Genomic DNA, 7437 nt, shown 5'->3' with positions numbered 1-7437 from the left:
GCAAGCAGAAATGCTGCAAATGACCTGAAAACCATCCCTCCCGCCCTCCAGTCTTCTATCAGTGCTGACATAAGAGAGGTGACTTATCATGATCTCAGAGAAGGAAGCAAAACAGGGTCATGGAGTTACCACTTAGAAAAAAAACACATTACAGAGACTCCTCACTGTGAGCAGCCCGGATCTGAGCAAATTCCATGCTGGAATTTGCATGAATGGAAAGTGAAGTGTTGCTGTATTAGCCAAGTCCCTGGTTCCCAAAAGTTTACGGCCTACTCTGGGAGATAAGATATAAACTGTTAAAGGAAAAACAACATTAAAATAACTACTTCTGTAGTATTCTGAGCATCTGTCATGTAATAATATATAATCCTGACTATAAACAAGCCAGGTAGGAAATATTTATTATCCCCAGTGTGGGAAAAAGAAACTGGGGCACTGCTTGCTTTAGTCACTTGCTCAAGAGCACATAGCTAGAGATCGGCAGATCTGGGAATTGAGCCCAGATTAGTCAGACGCCAGAGTCTACATTCTTAAATATTCTCTGCTGTATAATACTAGGCAGTTGATATTTTTTCAATGCCTATTTGTTCAATAAAATCAATAGCAACAACAACAACAAAAAACTGACAAACACTAGTGGGGTGTATGAAAACGTGTCTATTTTTCTTTCTTTTTGGGTCATACCCAGAGATGCACAGGGCTTACTCCTGGCTCTGCACTCAGGAATTACTCCTGGCGATGCTTGGGGGACCACATGTGATAGTGGGAATCAAACCAGGGTCAGCCGCATGCAAGGCAAATGCCCAACCCGCTGTGTTATCACTCCAGCCCCAACTTGCTGTGGTATCACTCCAGCCCCAACAAGTCTATTCTTAAAACTAATCACACATGATGTAATGTTGAGACACATCTGCAGAGAAATCGTGTGCAGTGCACTATGTTACTCAACATAAGAAGCAAAGGAAGAGAAAGCAAACTGGACAGTGAATGTCATCCATACTAGCCTGAGAACTTGGGCCACTTTCATTCTTAACCAGATTGAGTTTCCTAACAATCACAGGAAGTATATTCTCTAATCGTCAATCCATCACAGAGGAGAGGGTAGCACAGCGTGGCAAAGACTTGCTTCTGCAGCCAGTAAGAAGCTAAACCAAGATCCACATCCACACTGCCTGGTTTCCAAGCCCATACTCTCCCTGCTAATCTGTCATGCCTTGTAACTCAGCATAAAGAGCCCAGCATCTGTCTCTGGGATTTCAAATGCTGCCATTTCTGGCCATACGATTCCTGTCTTATTTCTCTTAGCCTTAATTTCCTTATCCCCAAAGTGGTGCTTGTTATTGATATTATCATTTTAATTATCACTAGAGAATGAGACAAACAAAAAAAGTGAAGAAAGACGTGATCCATGCAAGCACACAGAGACAGAAAATCCAAAGATGTAGGTCAGCCACAAGAAATGACTCAATTCATCTGGTCAGGTAATTGTAGTCATGGCTGGACAAAAAAAAAAGAGTTTGTTCATTATTGTTTCAGGAATCTTTCCATTGGTGAGCATTTTCCTGGCCTATTTAGGTAATCCTTGCCCATGATATCTCTAGGATCCTTCTTTTCCAACTTCAGTTTGCTAGCTTCATTCTCTTTCGTTTCTATATTTCATCTAGAAAATCCCATTGGATAATGCTTTTTATATTTTTGGCAAAGGACCTTTATATTCTTCAAAGAGGAGCTCCTACAAGGCAGCTCATATAGAGAAGGGACCAGCAAGTAAAGGATGCTTGAAGGACCCGCTCGGGATGGGAAATGTGTGCTGAAAGTAGACTATAGACCGAACATGATGACCACTTAATACCTGCATTGCAAACTACAACGCCCCAAAAGGGGGGGGGGGGAGAGAGAGAGAGAGAGAGAGAGAGAGAGAGAGAGAGGGAGAGAGAGAGAAAGGGGATCCACCTGTCACAGAGGCCATGGCAGCGGAAAGGGTGGGAGGGGGATTGGGGGTTGGGGGGGAGACCAGGGGGGTTGGTGGGAAGGATACTGGGAACATTGGTGGTGGAGAATGGGCACTTGGTGGAGGGATGGGTACTCGATCTTTGTATGACTGAAACATAAGCACAAAAGTTTGTAAGTCTAACTGTATCTCATGGTGATTCATTAAAAAATAAAACTTAATCAATTAATTAATTAATTTTTTAAAAAAAGGGAGCTCCTATATAAAATGGATGGTGAGGGGGGATGGGAGGGGCACGGGGGGGCGAACTCAACCTTTCTTGCTGACTAGGATCACTCCATAGCATAATTCCAAGTTACCAAAAGATCCTCTTCATACTGAGGATGAAAATGGTATGAAATGAAGAAAGTGAAGGAGACAGCATGTTTGGAAAACAATAGACACCATTCTCAGCAGGGATGTCATAAAGAATTTCATGGAGCACTTATGAAATTCTTTCACTTGGTCACTTGACATCCCGCTATTCAAACTTTAAGACCTGAAAAATATACTGTTCTTGAAATGAGCACAGGAGACCCAGGAAGAAGAAGCCATTCATTATTATTATTATTATTATTATTATTAGTGAATCACCATGAGATACTGTTACATACTTATAAACGTTCATTTTTGCATTTCAGTCATACAATGATCGGTTAACCATCCCTCCACCAGTGCCCATTCTCCACCACCAATGATCCCAGTACCCCTCCCACCTTCCCACCCCCTCCCCCTCTCCACCCTGCCTCTGTGACAGGGCTTTCCCTTTTGTTCTCTCTCTCCTTTTGGGTATTGTGATTTGCAACCAAGGTATTGAGTGGCCATCATTTCTGTTTAGTGTGCTCATATGCTAGCTTACCTCAGCATTGGATCATACCTGACAAAAGTGCTGGATTTGTTGTCATTACTAATTGCATGATGGAACTGAAATGTTTTCCCACATATTCTGCTTTCTAAAGTAAGCAACTGCTTTGGGTTGATTGAAGAAAATCAGTCCAAACAGTAAAGTAAATAAGGGTAAATGGCTATAAAAAAATGACAGAAAGGAAACTTAAGATGTCACTCTCATCTCTTTTCTCTACGGCATCAAAGTCAATTTCTTTCTTATCAATCTCTTCCAAATGCAGTCAGCAAAACATATCGTTCTAATTCTTTTTGTGGGGGGGGGGGGGGGTATTTTTAACTCCTCAGTGAATGTTTTTCTTTTCTAAATTCTAAGCCTAGTTCTTGCCAATTCCTTTCCTTTTCAATTTTTTTTTTAATTGAGGTGGGATGCCACACCCAGCTCTGTTCAGGGGTTACTCCTAGCTCTGGGCTCAGGGATCACTCCTAACAGGGCTCAGGGAACTATATAGGGTGCTAGAGATTGAACCTGAGTTGACCGTGTGCAAGTAGGGTGCCTTACCTGCTATCTATCTCTCTGGTCCCAACAATTCCTTTCTAATGTATTCAAAAGCACATAGATGTCTAGTCCCACAACAAGATGACATTTCAATTAAATCCAATTTAAAAATTATGAAAAATAGAAGACATCGGTGAACCCAAAGAGCTCGATTTAAGAATGTGTAAAATACTTGAATAGTCACGTCACGAAGAATATAGAAATACGACACCCGGGGGGAACGGGCGGGGAGAAGGCCGGGGCGGGGTCTGGAGGAGCCGGGGCTCCCCAACGGGCCCATCCGCCCCTGACCCCGAGGAGGACGGGCAGGCCCCCGAAGGGTCTTTAAACCTCCGCGCCGGAACGCGCTAGGTACCTGGGACAGGGTGGGGGCGCGGCCGCGACCGAGACTGCCGCGACGCGCCCCCGGCGGGGGAGGCGAGGGAAGACGCCGGATGGGCCTGGGCCGCAGAGGCAACGGCGGAGGGAGGCGTCAGGCGACGGACACGAAAGGACGGACGGCGCGGTTCGGGACGGAGAGGGAGGCGGAAAAGCCGCCGGCGGCAGCGGGGAGAGAGTGGTCGGAAGATCACGACGGGCCCGCGGGGAGCCGGCCGGCGCCGGGCCGGGGCCGGGGGACCGCCCCCGGGAGGAGGGGGAGCGGCGGCCGGCGGCACACGGAACGCCACGCCGACCGTTCGCACCCGCTCACCCTCCCCCGGGAGGGCCCGAGGCCCGACCCAGGCTGCGCCGCTGCCGTAACCCCGGCGGGATGAACCCCACGTCGAGAACGATCCCCGACAGACAGCAGCACCCCCGCGCGCGCGCGCGCGGCCTCCGCCTCCCACCCGGCCGCGGACGACAGACACCGCCGACCAACCAGGGCACTTCTCTGGCGACCTTCTTCCGGCTCGCCTCAGCGACCCCCTGAGCACCCCCCCCTTCGCGAGCGGCGGGGCTCCGGGAGGGCGGGCGAGCGGGACCGGGGACGGACCCCGACCCGCCGCCGCTGCTCCTCCTCCTCCTCCTGGGGGGGGGGGGGGGCGAGCCGCACGGGGAAGAGAGCCAGAGCGAGCCCCGGACATGAATAATAAATACATCAAAGTGTTCAAGGTTAATGCGAGCCGAGAGCGAGCGGTCGTGGGCGCTGTCGTTGCGCGCGCCGCCTCGTGGGTTCCGAGCGACCTAGCGGACGCCGAGCGGGCGAAGATGTCCGAGTATATCCGGGTCACGGAGGAGGACGAGAACGACGAGCCCGTCGAGATCCCGTCCGAGGACGATGGCATCGTGCTGCTGTCCACGGTCACGGCGCAGTTCCCGGGCGCCTGCGGCCTGCGCTACCGGAACCCCGTGTCGCAGTGCATGCCTGCCATACGCGCGCCTGGTGGAGGGCATCCTGCACGCGCCCGACGCGGGCTGGGGCAACCTGGTCTACGTGGTCAACTACCCCAAAGATAACAATAGGAACATGGAGGAGGCTGATGCTTCATCGGCGGTGAAGGTGAAAAGGGCCGTGCAGAAGACGTCCGACCCCATCGTGCTCGGCCTGCCCTGGAAGACCACCGAGCAGGACCTCAAGGAGTATTTCACCACCTTCAGGGAGGTCCTCATGGTCCAGGTAAAAAAAAAGATATCAAGACTGATCACCAAAAGAGGGTTTGGCTTTGTGCGGTTCACGGAGTATGAGACCCAAGTGAAGGTGATGTCCCAGCGACACATGATTGATGGACGGTGGTGTGACTGCAAACTTCCAAATTCTAAGCAAAGCCCGGATGAGCCTCTGAGGAGCAGGAAGGTGTCTGTGGGCCGCTGCACCCAGGACCTCACTGCCGACGAGCTGCGGCAGTTCTTCTGCCAGTACGGGGAGGTGGTCGATGTGTTCATCCCCAAGCCCTTGGGGGGGGGGCGTTTGCCTTCTTCACATTTGCAGATGATCAGGTGGCCCAGTCCCTGTGTGGCGAGGACCTGATCATCAAAGGCATCATCAGCGTGCATATCTGCAACGCGGAGCCCAAGCACAATAGCAATAGGCAGTTAGAGAGAAGTGGAAGATTTGGTGGTAATCCGGGTGGCTTTGGGAACCAGGGCGGGTTCGGGAACAGCCGGGGCGGCGGGGCGGGGCTGGGCCACAACCAGAGCAGCAACATGGGGGGCGGGATGAACTTCAGCGCCTTCCGCGTCCACCCGGCCATGAGGGCCACGGCCCAGGCCACCCTGCAGAGCAGCTGGGGCATGATGGGGATGCTGGCCAGTCAGCAGAACCAGTCGGGCCCATCAGGGAACAATCAGAGTCAGGCCAACATGCAGAGAGAGCCCAACCAGGCCTTTGGCTCTGGGAACAACCAGTACAGCGGCTCCAACTCGGGCACCGCCATCGGGTGGGGGTCGGCCTCCAACGCGGGCTCGGGCAGCGGCTTCAATGCATGGACTTCAGCTCCAGCATGGACTCGAAGTCGTCGGGCTGGGGCATGTAGGCTGGGCTGGTCAGTTAGACGCTAAAGACTGGTGGGAAGTCAAATTTTTCTAAACTCACGGTAAGTATATTGTAAGATACATATGCACTAAGAATTTTCAAAATTGGTTTGTTTGGTGTGGAGTATATTTAGCAGTAATTTTGACATTTTTCATTTAGAAAAAGAGGAAAAGCTAAAGGAATTTTCTAAGTTTTCTTACATAACAGGTTGAACTCTTGAGTGTTTGAAAGTGAACTGCTGTTTGCCTGACGGGTAAACCAACACCACAATTGCTATCAAGAAGCTTCTCCTGTAATATTTTATCCCTGGACTTGTCACCTGAGTTATTTGCATGTTCAAAGTGGAACCCATTGGTTAGAGCTGCATTCTTTCCTCCTCGTTTTAATTTGAACCCCACCATACGGATTTTCTCCGTAGGAAGGTCCCTGGAGATCGTGGTGTTGCAATGTTTGGTTCTTTTCTTTCTGTGTGTTTTCTTAACACTTGTCTCCGCTCATATGCGAGAGTATGATATGAAGCCTTCATTTAATCTCTGCAGTTCATCTCATTTCAAACGTCTGTGGAAGAAGCACTCACTGACAGGAGTGCTGTACTCACTGCGCCGTGGGGCTCTGTCCGCTGCTTTGCCCACGCACGCAAGAGCTCGTCCCCACGCCGCCGGGCTGTGTCTCTGACGGTGGGTGTCCCATTTTTATCCGCTACTCTTTCTTTCCTGGAGGCGGATCAACGCTGTGACGGCAAGGCTGTGCTGTGGACCAGAAGGCTGTCTGAACTTCTGAAACCTTGTGTGGGATTGATGGTGGTGCCGGGGCATGAGAGGCTGGTATGAGCGAGGACAGGAGAGCGCGTGCAGAGACTTGGTGGTGCATAATGGAGATTCTTTCACTGGGCGAGATGTGTCTCTCAACCTGTGGCTTTGGTGCGAGAGTGTGCGGAGAGCCATGGTAGCAGATAACATACGTATGAATGTTTCTTGCATTCAAAGGACATCCACGTCTGTTGGAAGACTTGAAGTGAGTCTTACTATTAGCGAACCAACGTTAGCTGAATGTGTTAGTGACACGATACTGTATCTGCCCGCCCCCTTGTCAACTGCTGTGAATGCTGTATGGTGTCTGTCCTCGTGTCCTCTCCTGCTCCTGATCTGTCGGTGTGGTCATGTGGCCTGGCGCTGGTGGGCTGAGCTTGTGTGCTGTACAGGAATCTCGGAGCTGAGTCGCCAGTGAGGGCGGGGGGGGGGGGGCGGGGGGGGCCTGGGGCCTGCCCACCCCTAGGATGCTGTTGGTGGTCTTGTACCCTGTGCTCGAATGCTTTTATAAGAGTTGTCAATGTTGGAAATTCTGAAATAAAACTGATTTAAATTAAAAAAAAAGAAAAAATGTTCAAGGTTAAAATCTAAAAGTCCAATAATTTTATAGTTGGTGAGAATGCAAGCCACTGGAATCCTCATAAATAGGCAGCAAATGTGATGGTGGCAAATTCCTTAGAAAATTAAATGTAAATACATACTTAGCAACTCCATTTGTATTTCTCCCTAGAAGATAAGACAGCATATGTATACACAAACTGTATAAAAATACACATCAGCTTTA

General features: G+C 50.2%; 1 pseudogene; it reads left to right on the top strand.

The window, feature by feature from the left end:
- The first annotated feature begins 4580 nt into the window (after nt 1-4580).
- Nucleotides 4581-5845, top strand: LOC130028345 (TAR DNA-binding protein 43-like; annotated as a pseudogene).
- The last annotated feature ends 1592 nt before the right edge of the window (nt 5846-7437 follow it).

This window comes from Sorex fumeus, unplaced genomic scaffold (genome assembly GCF_029834395.1).
Source record: "Sorex fumeus unplaced genomic scaffold, SorFum_2.1 ptg000039l, whole genome shotgun sequence".
Taxonomy (NCBI): domain Eukaryota; kingdom Metazoa; phylum Chordata; class Mammalia; order Eulipotyphla; family Soricidae; genus Sorex; species Sorex fumeus.
The sequence above is the reverse complement of the archived record's forward strand: the minus strand, read 5'-3'. Positions and strand labels throughout refer to the sequence as shown.